Source organism: Octopus bimaculoides, chromosome 1, assembly GCF_046866305.1.
Source record: "Octopus bimaculoides isolate indiv1 chromosome 1, ASM4686630v1, whole genome shotgun sequence".
In the NCBI taxonomy this organism is placed as follows: domain Eukaryota; kingdom Metazoa; phylum Mollusca; class Cephalopoda; order Octopoda; family Octopodidae; genus Octopus; species Octopus bimaculoides.
Genome location: NC_142928.1, coordinates 69,072,826 through 69,086,356, shown reverse-complemented (window position 1 = coordinate 69,086,356; position 13,531 = coordinate 69,072,826). Strand labels below are relative to the sequence as shown.

General features: G+C 34.5%; 1 protein-coding gene across 3 annotated transcripts in view; it reads left to right on the top strand.

Moving 5' to 3' along the window:
- Positions 1 to 13,531, top strand: part of LOC106873299 (neuronal acetylcholine receptor subunit alpha-10) — a 1,766,016-nt gene that overhangs the window by 540,581 nt on the left and 1,211,904 nt on the right. For 2 of the 3 annotated variants that reach the window (XM_089352066.1, XM_089352088.1), the window contains exon 2: positions 1,631 to 1,717. The exons of the other annotated variant lie outside the window; for it this stretch is intronic. The gene's annotated coding sequence lies outside the window, so the exon portion shown is untranslated. The remainder of the gene's footprint in view (positions 1 to 1,630; positions 1,718 to 13,531) is intronic. 3 annotated transcript variants of the gene reach the window in all.

Below are 13,531 nucleotides of genomic sequence, written 5' to 3'. Positions count from 1 at the left end.
GATAGATTGATGGATAGATAGATAGATTGCAGGTTCAATATTATCTGTATGGTGTTTCACACTTTCGCAAGAATCAAATTTTTTAGGAAAACATACAATTCTATCATACAATTTACAGAATAACAGTGGAATTTATACGGCTACTGCTAGTAGGCATTAATAAACTAATTAACCATAGCAGTACTAACTCTACATTATGCATTCAAACAATAGGATAGCAATATTGAAGGTTTTCAATCTCCGTATATAATTCCTTTGATATATTTAGATTAAGAAATATTCTATACTGAATCGGTGTTCGAAAACGTTTTTTTTTTGTTTTTTTAATTTTTATTTTACATTCAGTTCTTTGAAAGATCAAAGATCACAACTTCAAACATCGATGATCTCTTTACAGATTTATAGAGTGATGCTCAACTGATGCTCCATATAACTTTCCGTGATATAAAATATGCCTAATGTTTTGTAAATGAGTATTTTAGGTGTGCATTAACTGGTTCCCTGGTAGCATATATTTACGGGTCATTGTTCAACACAGTATGAAGAATATGCATAGAAGCAAGATTTGCTGGAGCATTTAGCAGTCTTCCATTAATTCTTATGTACTAGATATTTATTATCAATTTAGATGTTGAGAATAAATTTAAGAGAAGCAATATTCCCAGTCAGTAAAATATCTGGACCAGTTTTGAATTTCTTTTATTAGGATTCTATATAAAATATGAACTGTATTTGGTAAAGATATTTAAATGCTAATACTTGTAGTTCATTAATTTAAATCTTAAGTATTTATTTCACTCTTTCGTCCGTTTCTTGGTGCAGTCTCTGTATGTAATACTGGTTTTGAAGGTATCAAAAAAAATGTATATGAAGATAATATCACCGTCCACACAATAGAATATGTTAACTACAGATATTGCGTTGTCTCACATTTTCTACTGACTGATCATTCTTGATTATCATCCACGTGCTATTTTCCCTGTAGTAAGATGAAGAATATTAATTTTGTCATGTTTTAAATGAAACTTGTTTGTTTGTATAAGTAGTCTCCAAAATTATTTTTTAGTGCTCGTAAGACACACACACACACACACATATATATATATATATATATATATATATATATATATATATATATATATATATATATATATATATATATATATATATATATATATATATATATATATATATATATATATATATACTTGAAATTTGTGATATATACTTACATACGCTGTTTCAGTGTTGAGAAATGCGAACATTCAGAAATTTCTCCCCCTCTCTCTCTCTCTCAATCACTCGCTCTCTCACTCTCTCTGTCTTTTTGTCTATCTATTAACATACACACACACTATATATATATATATATATATATATATATATATATATATATATATATATATATATATATGTATGTACATATTTTGTGTGTATGTGCACATACAGAATATACGGCACAATATATATATTTACATACTTACATATATACATATATTCATGCACGCATACGCACACACATACACACATATTAATATGTGTGCATATGTACATATATGTACACATACATTCATATACCATCCGAATGTTGCTATCTTACTGACAACAATTCATTTTCTGTAATTTCCAGTTGCATGCACTCCAAACACAGAAGTACGTTTTACGAATTTTGGTAACCTATATATCTGCTCACACTTTTACGTGAATGAGCTATAAGGTTTGTAGTTTCTAATATTTTCTTCGCATTAATCTATACTGAAATCTGTCTCCCCCCACCTTTTTTTAGCAAGCCTGTGATGATTTGTAGCTTTATTTCATATTGGCAATGTTACTTCTATCCTTATTCTCTTCGATGTAATTTCGCTTATTTATTTTATTGATCTAATGATAGATTTATCATACGAAAATACGTATATATATATAAATATATATATATATATATATATATATATATATATATATATATATATATATATAATATACAAGAAATGAGGGCAGGGAATCGTCAATTAATAATAGAATTAACAATTAACAATTTTGCCAAGTAGTTCAGTATGAAATAAACCTTTATCGGTAAGAACATTTATCATCATAAATATAAGGGATTAGCAATTGAGTTGCTTCTCCAACATACTGAAAATTCAGAAACAGCAGTCAAAGAACTACTAATTCTAAACTACAAATTTTTCTCTAAAACGGATGGCGATATTTATGGCACACATAGAACAAAAAACCGGAGGGAAAAGCACAAACAAAACAAGCCTTTAGTTAATTGGGTACGAATCGTTTCATGGTTAAGCGAACGAAAACTTCACTATTCCAATCTTCAGCCCAAATATTCTGATAAATTTGAAAGTGTCTCTAAAAAAATTTCACGGTAATCCCCGGCCACGCGACACCAAAAATCAACGATAAGAAAGGCACTTACGAATTCATCGGCCAGCGAGTTCAGGCACCCCACCCCAAAGAAATCCATCCCATGTGCGCCACAAATAGTCCCGTATGAAAAAGGTTCCGTGTGGAGGGATTACGGTTTAACTATCTAACTTAGAGATATCAAATATATAATATACAAGAAATGAGGGCAGGGAATCGTCAATTAATAATAGAATTAACAATTAACAATTTTGCCAAGTAGTTCAGTATGAAATAAACCTTTATCGGTAAGAACATTTATCATCATAAATATAAGGGATTAGCAATTGAGTTGCTTCTCCAACATACTGAAAATTCAGAAACAGCAGTCAAAGAACTACTAATTCTAAACTACAAATTTTTCTCTAAAACGGATGGCGATATTTATGGCACACATAGAACAAAAAACCGGAGGGAAAAGCACAAACAAAACAAGCCTTTAGTTAATTGGGTACGAATCGTTTCATGGTTAAGCGAACGAAAACTTCACTATTCCAATCTTCAGCCCAAATATTCTGATAAATTTGAAAGTGTCTCTAAAAAAATTTCACGGTAATCCCCGGCCACGCGACACCAAAAATCAACGATAAGAAAGGCACTTACGAATTCATCGGCCAGCGAGTTCAGGCACCCCACCCCAAAGAAATCCATCCCATGTGCGCCACAAATAGTCCCGTATGAAAAAGGTTCCGTGTGGAGGGATTACGGTTTAACTATCTAACTTAGAGATATCAAATATATAATATACAAGAAATGAGGGCAGGGAATCGTCAATTAATAATAGAATTAACAATTAACAATTTTGCCAAGTAGTTCAGTATGAAATAAACCTTTATCGGTAAGAACATTTATCATCATAAATATAAGGGATTAGCAATTGAGTTGCTTCTCCAACATACTGAAAATTCAGAAACAGCAGTCAAAGAACTACTAATTCTAAACTACAAATTTTTCTCTAAAACGGATGGCGATATTTATGGCACACATAGAACAAAAAACCGGAGGGAAAAGCACAAACAAAACAAGCCTTTAGTTAATTGGGTACGAATCGTTTCATGGTTAAGCGAACGAAAACTTCACTATTCCAATCTTCAGCCCAAATATTCTGATAAATTTGAAAGTGTCTCTAAAAAAATTTCACGGTAATCCCCGGCCACGCGACACCAAAAATCAACGATAAGAAAGGCACTTACGAATTCATCGGCCAGCGAGTTCAGGCACCCCACCCCAAAGAAATCCATCCCATGTGCGCCACAAATAGTCCCGTATGAAAAAGGTTCCGTGTGGAGGGATTACGGTTTAACTATCTAACTTAGAGATATCAAATATATAATATACAAGAAATGAGGGCAGGGAATCGTCAATTAATAATAGAATTAACAATTAACAATTTTGCCAAGTAGTTCAGTATGAAATAAACCTTTATCGGTAAGAACATTTATCATCATAAATATAAGGGATTAGCAATTGAGTTGCTTCTCCAACATACTGAAAATTCAGAAACAGCAGTCAAAGAACTACTAATTCTAAACTACAAATTTTTCTCTAAAACGGATGGCGATATTTATGGCACACATAGAACAAAAAACCGGAGGGAAAAGCACAAACAAAACAAGCCTTTAGTTAATTGGGTACGAATCGTTTCATGGTTAAGCGAACGAAAACTTCACTATTCCAATCTTCAGCCCAAATATTCTGATAAATTTGAAAGTGTCTCTAAAAAAATTTCACGGTAATCCCCGGCCACGCGACACCAAAAATCAACGATAAGAAAGGCACTTACGAATTCATCGGCCAGCGAGTTCAGGCACCCCACCCCAAAGAAATCCATCCCATGTGCGCCACAAATAGTCCCGTATGAAAAAGGTTCCGTGTGGAGGGATTACGGTTTAACTATCTAACTTAGAGATATCAAATATATAATATACAAGAAATGAGGGCAGGGAATCGTCAATTAATAATAGAATTAACAATTAACAATTTTGCCAAGTAGTTCAGTATGAAATAAACCTTTATCGGTAAGAACATTTATCATCATAAATATAAGGGATTAGCAATTGAGTTGCTTCTCCAACATACTGAAAATTCAGAAACAGCAGTCAAAGAACTACTAATTCTAAACTACAAATTTTTCTCTAAAACGGATGGCGATATTTATGGCACACATAGAACAAAAAACCGGAGGGAAAAGCACAAACAAAACAAGCCTTTAGTTAATTGGGTACGAATCGTTTCATGGTTAAGCGAACGAAAACTTCACTATTCCAATCTTCAGCCCAAATATTCTGATAAATTTGAAAGTGTCTCTAAAAAAATTTCACGGTAATCCCCGGCCACGCGACACCAAAAATCAACGATAAGAAAGGCACTTACGAATTCATCGGCCAGCGAGTTCAGGCACCCCACCCCAAAGAAATCCATCCCATGTGCGCCACAAATAGTCCCGTATGAAAAAGGTTCCGTGTGGAGGGATTACGGTTTAACTATCTAACTTAGAGATATCAAATATATAATATACAAGAAATGAGGGCAGGGAATCGTCAATTAATAATAGAATTAACAATTAACAATTTTGCCAAGTAGTTCAGTATGAAATAAACCTTTATCGGTAAGAACATTTATCATCATAAATATAAGGGATTAGCAATTGAGTTGCTTCTCCAACATACTGAAAATTCAGAAACAGCAGTCAAAGAACTACTAATTCTAAACTACAAATTTTTCTCTAAAACGGATGGCGATATTTATGGCACACATAGAACAAAAAACCGGAGGGAAAAGCACAAACAAAACAAGCCTTTAGTTAATTGGGTACGAATCGTTTCATGGTTAAGCGAACGAAAACTTCACTATTCCAATCTTCAGCCCAAATATTCTGATAAATTTGAAAGTGTCTCTAAAAAAATTTCACGGTAATCCCCGGCCACGCGACACCAAAAATCAACGATAAGAAAGGCACTTACGAATTCATCGGCCAGCGAGTTCAGGCACCCCACCCCAAAGAAATCCATCCCATGTGCGCCACAAATAGTCCCGTATGAAAAAGGTTCCGTGTGGAGGGATTACGGTTTAACTATCTAACTTAGAGATATCAAATATATAATATACAAGAAATGAGGGCAGGGAATCGTCAATTAATAATAGAATTAACAATTAACAATTTTGCCAAGTAGTTCAGTATGAAATAAACCTTTATCGGTAAGAACATTTATCATCATAAATATAAGGGATTAGCAATTGAGTTGCTTCTCCAACATACTGAAAATTCAGAAACAGCAGTCAAAGAACTACTAATTCTAAACTACAAATTTTTCTCTAAAACGGATGGCGATATTTATGGCACACATAGAACAAAAAACCGGAGGGAAAAGCACAAACAAAACAAGCCTTTAGTTAATTGGGTACGAATCGTTTCATGGTTAAGCGAACGAAAACTTCACTATTCCAATCTTCAGCCCAAATATTCTGATAAATTTGAAAGTGTCTCTAAAAAAATTTCACGGTAATCCCCGGCCACGCGACACCAAAAATCAACGATAAGAAAGGCACTTACGAATTCATCGGCCAGCGAGTTCAGGCACCCCACCCCAAAGAAATCCATCCCATGTGCGCCACAAATAGTCCCGTATGAAAAAGGTTCCGTGTGGAGGGATTACGGTTTAACTATCTAACTTAGAGATATCAAATATATAATATACAAGAAATGAGGGCAGGGAATCGTCAATTAATAATAGAATTAACAATTAACAATTTTGCCAAGTAGTTCAGTATGAAATAAACCTTTATCGGTAAGAACATTTATCATCATAAATATAAGGGATTAGCAATTGAGTTGCTTCTCCAACATACTGAAAATTCAGAAACAGCAGTCAAAGAACTACTAATTCTAAACTACAAATTTTTCTCTAAAACGGATGGCGATATTTATGGCACACATAGAACAAAAAACCGGAGGGAAAAGCACAAACAAAACAAGCCTTTAGTTAATTGGGTACGAATCGTTTCATGGTTAAGCGAACGAAAACTTCACTATTCCAATCTTCAGCCCAAATATTCTGATAAATTTGAAAGTGTCTCTAAAAAAATTTCACGGTAATCCCCGGCCACGCGACACCAAAAATCAACGATAAGAAAGGCACTTACGAATTCATCGGCCAGCGAGTTCAGGCACCCCACCCCAAAGAAATCCATCCCATGTGCGCCACAAATAGTCCCGTATGAAAAAGGTTCCGTGTGGAGGGATTACGGTTTAACTATCTAACTTAGAGATATCAAATATATAATATACAAGAAATGAGGGCAGGGAATCGTCAATTAATAATAGAATTAACAATTAACAATTTTGCCAAGTAGTTCAGTATGAAATAAACCTTTATCGGTAAGAACATTTATCATCATAAATATAAGGGATTAGCAATTGAGTTGCTTCTCCAACATACTGAAAATTCAGAAACAGCAGTCAAAGAACTACTAATTCTAAACTACAAATTTTTCTCTAAAACGGATGGCGATATTTATGGCACACATAGAACAAAAAACCGGAGGGAAAAGCACAAACAAAACAAGCCTTTAGTTAATTGGGTACGAATCGTTTCATGGTTAAGCGAACGAAAACTTCACTATTCCAATCTTCAGCCCAAATATTCTGATAAATTTGAAAGTGTCTCTAAAAAAATTTCACGGTAATCCCCGGCCACGCGACACCAAAAATCAACGATAAGAAAGGCACTTACGAATTCATCGGCCAGCGAGTTCAGGCACCCCACCCCAAAGAAATCCATCCCATGTGCGCCACAAATAGTCCCGTATGAAAAAGGTTCCGTGTGGAGGGATTACGGTTTAACTATCTAACTTAGAGATATCAAATATATAATATACAAGAAATGAGGGCAGGGAATCGTCAATTAATAATAGAATTAACAATTAACAATTTTGCCAAGTAGTTCAGTATGAAATAAACCTTTATCGGTAAGAACATTTATCATCATAAATATAAGGGATTAGCAATTGAGTTGCTTCTCCAACATACTGAAAATTCAGAAACAGCAGTCAAAGAACTACTAATTCTAAACTACAAATTTTTCTCTAAAACGGATGGCGATATTTATGGCACACATAGAACAAAAAACCGGAGGGAAAAGCACAAACAAAACAAGCCTTTAGTTAATTGGGTACGAATCGTTTCATGGTTAAGCGAACGAAAACTTCACTATTCCAATCTTCAGCCCAAATATTCTGATAAATTTGAAAGTGTCTCTAAAAAAATTTCACGGTAATCCCCGGCCACGCGACACCAAAAATCAACGATAAGAAAGGCACTTACGAATTCATCGGCCAGCGAGTTCAGGCACCCCACCCCAAAGAAATCCATCCCATGTGCGCCACAAATAGTCCCGTATGAAAAAGGTTCCGTGTGGAGGGATTACGGTTTAACTATCTAACTTAGAGATATCAAATATATAATATACAAGAAATGAGGGCAGGGAATCGTCAATTAATAATAGAATTAACAATTAACAATTTTGCCAAGTAGTTCAGTATGAAATAAACCTTTATCGGTAAGAACATTTATCATCATAAATATAAGGGATTAGCAATTGAGTTGCTTCTCCAACATACTGAAAATTCAGAAACAGCAGTCAAAGAACTACTAATTCTAAACTACAAATTTTTCTCTAAAACGGATGGCGATATTTATGGCACACATAGAACAAAAAACCGGAGGGAAAAGCACAAACAAAACAAGCCTTTAGTTAATTGGGTACGAATCGTTTCATGGTTAAGCGAACGAAAACTTCACTATTCCAATCTTCAGCCCAAATATTCTGATAAATTTGAAAGTGTCTCTAAAAAAATTTCACGGTAATCCCCGGCCACGCGACACCAAAAATCAACGATAAGAAAGGCACTTACGAATTCATCGGCCAGCGAGTTCAGGCACCCCACCCCAAAGAAATCCATCCCATGTGCGCCACAAATAGTCCCGTATGAAAAAGGTTCCGTGTGGAGGGATTACGGTTTAACTATCTAACTTAGAGATATCAAATATATAATATACAAGAAATGAGGGCAGGGAATCGTCAATTAATAATAGAATTAACAATTAACAATTTTGCCAAGTAGTTCAGTATGAAATAAACCTTTATCGGTAAGAACATTTATCATCATAAATATAAGGGATTAGCAATTGAGTTGCTTCTCCAACATACTGAAAATTCAGAAACAGCAGTCAAAGAACTACTAATTCTAAACTACAAATTTTTCTCTAAAACGGATGGCGATGTTTATGGCACACATAGAACAAAAAACCGGAGGGAAAAGCACAAACAAAACAAGCCTTTAGTTAATTGGGTACGAATCGTTTCATGGTTAAGCGAACGAAAACTTCACTATTCCAATCTTCAGCCCAAATATTCTGATAAATTTGAAAGTGTCTCTAAAAAAATTTCACGGTAATCCCCGGCCACGCGACACCAAAAATCAACGATAAGAAAGGCACTTACGAATTCATCGGCCAGCGAGTTCAGGCACCCCACCCCAAAGAAATCCATCCCATGTGCGCCACAAATAGTCCCGTATGAAAAAGGTTCCGTGTGGAGGGATTACGGTTTAACTATCTAACTTAGAGATATCAAATATATAATATACAAGAAATGAGGGCAGGGAATCGTCAATTAATAATAGAATTAACAATTAACAATTTTGCCAAGTAGTTCAGTATGAAATAAACCTTTATCGGTAAGAACATTTATCATCATAAATATAAGGGATTAGCAATTGAGTTGCTTCTCCAACATACTGAAAATTCAGAAACAGCAGTCAAAGAACTACTAATTCTAAACTACAAATTTTTCTCTAAAACGGATGGCGATATTTATGGCACACATAGAACAAAAAACCGGAGGGAAAAGCACAAACAAAACAAGCCTTTAGTTAATTGGGTACGAATCGTTTCATGGTTAAGCGAACGAAAACTTCACTATTCCAATCTTCAGCCCAAATATTCTGATAAATTTGAAAGTGTCTCTAAAAAAATTTCACGGTAATCCCCGGCCACGCGACACCAAAAATCAACGATAAGAAAGGCACTTACGAATTCATCGGCCAGCGAGTTCAGGCACCCCACCCCAAAGAAATCCATCCCATGTGCGCCACAAATAGTCCCGTATGAAAAAGGTTCCGTGTGGAGGGATTACGGTTTAACTATCTAACTTAGAGATATCAAATATATAATATACAAGAAATGAGGGCAGGGAATCGTCAATTAATAATAGAATTAACAATTAACAATTTTGCCAAGTAGTTCAGTATGAAATAAACCTTTATCGGTAAGAACATTTATCATCATAAATATAAGGGATTAGCAATTGAGTTGCTTCTCCAACATACTGAAAATTCAGAAACAGCAGTCAAAGAACTACTAATTCTAAACTACAAATTTTTCTCTAAAACGGATGGCGATATTTATGGCACACATAGAACAAAAAACCGGAGGGAAAAGCACAAACAAAACAAGCCTTTAGTTAATTGGGTACGAATCGTTTCATGGTTAAGCGAACGAAAACTTCACTATTCCAATCTTCAGCCCAAATATTCTGATAAATTTGAAAGTTTTCGTTCGCTTAACCATGAAACGATTCGTACCCAATTAACTAAAGGCTTGTTTTGTTTGTGCTTTTCCCTCCGGTTTTTTGTTCTATGTGTGCCATAAATATCGCCATCCGTTTTAGAGAAAAATTTGTAGTTTAGAATTAGTAGTTCTTTGACGGCTGTTTCTGAATTTTCAGTATGTTGGAGAAGCAACTCAATTGCTAATCCCTTATATTTATGATGATAAATGTTCTTACCGATAAAGGTTTATTTCATACTGAACTACTTGGCAAAATTGTTAATTGTTAATTCTATTATTAATTGACGATTCCCTGCCCTCATTTCTTGTATATTATATATTTGATATCTCTAAGTTAGATAGTTAAACCGTAATCCCTCCACACGGAACCTTTTTCATACGGGACTATTTGTGGCGCACATGGGATGGATTTCTTTGGGGTGGGGTGCCTGAACTCGCTGGCCGATGAATTCGTAAGTGCCTTTCTTATCGTTGATTTTTGGTGTCGCGTGGCCGGGGATTACCGTGAAATTTTTTTAGAGACACTTTCAAATTTATCAGAATATTTGGGCTGAAGATTGGAATAGTGAAGTTTTCGTTCGCTTAACCATGAAACGATTCGTACCCAATTAACTAAAGGCTTGTTTTGTTTGTGCTTTTCCCTCCGGTTTTTTGTTCTATGTGTGCCATAAATATCGCCATCCGTTTTAGAGAAAAATTTGTAGTTTAGAATTAGTAGTTCTTTGACTGCTGTTTCTGAATTTTCAGTATGTTGGAGAAGCAACTCAATTGCTAATCCCTTATATTTATGATGATAAATGTTCTTACCGATAAAGGTTTATTTCATACTGAACTACTTGGCAAAATTGTTAATTGTTAATTCTATTATTAATTGACGATTCCCTGCCCTCATTTCTTGTATATTATATATTTGATATCTCTAAGTTAGATAGTTAAACCGTAATCCCTCCACACGGAACCTTTTTCATACGGGACTATTTGTGGCGCACATGGGATGGATTTCTTTGGGGTGGGGTGCCTGAACTCGCTGGCCGATGAATTCGTAAGTGCCTTTCTTATCGTTGATTTTTGGTGTCGCGTGGCCGGGGATTACCGTGAAATTTTTTTAGAGACACTTTCAAATTTATCAGAATATTTGGGCTGAAGATTGGAATAGTGAAGTTTTCGTTCGCTTAACCATGAAACGATTCGTACCCAATTAACTAAAGGCTTGTTTTGTTTGTGCTTTTCCCTCCGGTTTTTTGTTCTATGTGTGCCATAAATATCGCCATCCGTTTTAGAGAAAAATTTGTAGTTTAGAATTAGTAGTTCTTTGACTGCTGTTTCTGAATTTTCAGTATGTTGGAGAAGCAACTCAATTGCTAATCCCTTATATTTATGATGATAAATGTTCTTACCGATAAAGGTTTATTTCATACTGAACTACTTGGCAAAATTGTTAATTGTTAATTCTATTATTAATTGACGATTCCCTGCCCTCATTTCTTGTATATTATATATTTGATATCTCTAAGTTAGATAGTTAAACCGTAATCCCTCCACACGGAACCTTTTTCATACGGGACTATTTGTGGCGCACATGGGATGGATTTCTTTGGGGTGGGGTGCCTGAACTCGCTGGCCGATGAATTCGTAAGTGCCTTTCTTATCGTTGATTTTTGGTGTCGCGTGGCCGGGGATTACCGTGAAATTTTTTTAGAGACACTTTCAAATTTATCAGAATATTTGGGCTGAAGATTGGAATAGTGAAGTTTTCGTTCGCTTAACCATGAAACGATTCGTACCCAATTAACTAAAGGCTTGTTTTGTTTGTGCTTTTCCCTCCGGTTTTTTGTTCTATGTGTGCCATAAATATCGCCATCCGTTTTAGAGAAAAATTTGTAGTTTAGAATTAGTAGTTCTTTGACTGCTGTTTCTGAATTTTCAGTATGTTGGAGAAGCAACTCAATTGCTAATCCCTTATATTTATGATGATATATATATATATATATATATATATATATATATATATATATATATATATATATATAAATATATATATATATATATATATATATATATATATATATATATATATATATATATATATATAGATAAAAATATATATACATACATATATATATATATATATATATATATATATCTTGAATCGATGGTAGATAATTGTTTTATATATTAGATTGTTTTGCTAAATCATACACTTCACTTATATTTACTTATATTTATACATTGTAGTTTTTCGCACAGTAATCAATCAGTTTCCATCGAGAACTTTATGTCAGTGGTCTATTTCTGAACAAAATGATTATTGCTTTGTTTCCCTCTATTTTGAAGCGTATAATACACTTGTAAGTGATTAACAAATAATCACTTATTAGTTCTAAGTACTTTACCTTTATGAATTTTATATTCTTGTTTTTCTATTAACAATGTATACATTACATGTTAAATAAACTTAATTTTCACTTAGAAGCAAGCCATGGACTCCATGTCATTCCCTTTTTTATTCTTCTTTACATACTATTATTGTAAATATTGATCGATTGGATATAACTACTAGAGTAAACCGCTATTTTCACTACTATGTAAATTATCTGAACAAACAGGTTTTCACGGAAATCTTAAACAAAACGATGGCCTTTGAGATACTAAAACATGTCATTAACTCATACAATGAATGTATCCATTCATAAACACAAACTTATTATATAAATCACATATCCTCTTATTCCATCTTCATCTTGATGAGACATCAATTTTTCATATTTTTTCTCACTTAAAATTTTTTTTTGAACATGCCATCATCATTATTATAATCACTACTTCGATCTTTTATTGTGCTGTCACTCCATAATTGATCAGACCTGTTTCATCACCATGGGTGCGTAGTTCTGTTTTTGTGTTTTCAGTTTCCTTCAACATATACTACGTATATGTTCATGGTGCAATTTAGTGTTAATTTCACAGTAGTGTGTATATTTGTGACCCGCAAATATTGCATAATGCATCTGTACACAACGGCATTTTAATAAAATAGTAAGACAGATATAGTAGGGATCGTTTTTGTTTTCCGTCCGCACATACCGTTTATCTCTATTTCCTGATCGGTTATAATCTGGAGAATTTCTCGGTTGGTGGTGAAAGTAGCTGATCAGAAACCTGATATATTATTTATTATCATTATTGTCGCCAGGCCCTCACAGCCCTCTACCACCCACACAGGAAATGGGATCGGTGGATTTTCCGCTTTAGAAATGTATAGTGTTTTAGTGCCAGGGAAGTGTGACGACGTTCTCGGGGAGACTCTGGGCACCAACGAAAACGAATTGGCTAGTCTGTTATGTAGGCCTTTCTGGTCGGGAACCATCATGGATAATTTCCAGACATACTTGGCCTGGCAGTGCTACCGGGTGACGGGGTGCTGAGCTCTACAGGCACGGATGAGCTGTCAGGCGGGCAGTTTGACGAAACCGTTCTGCACACCCT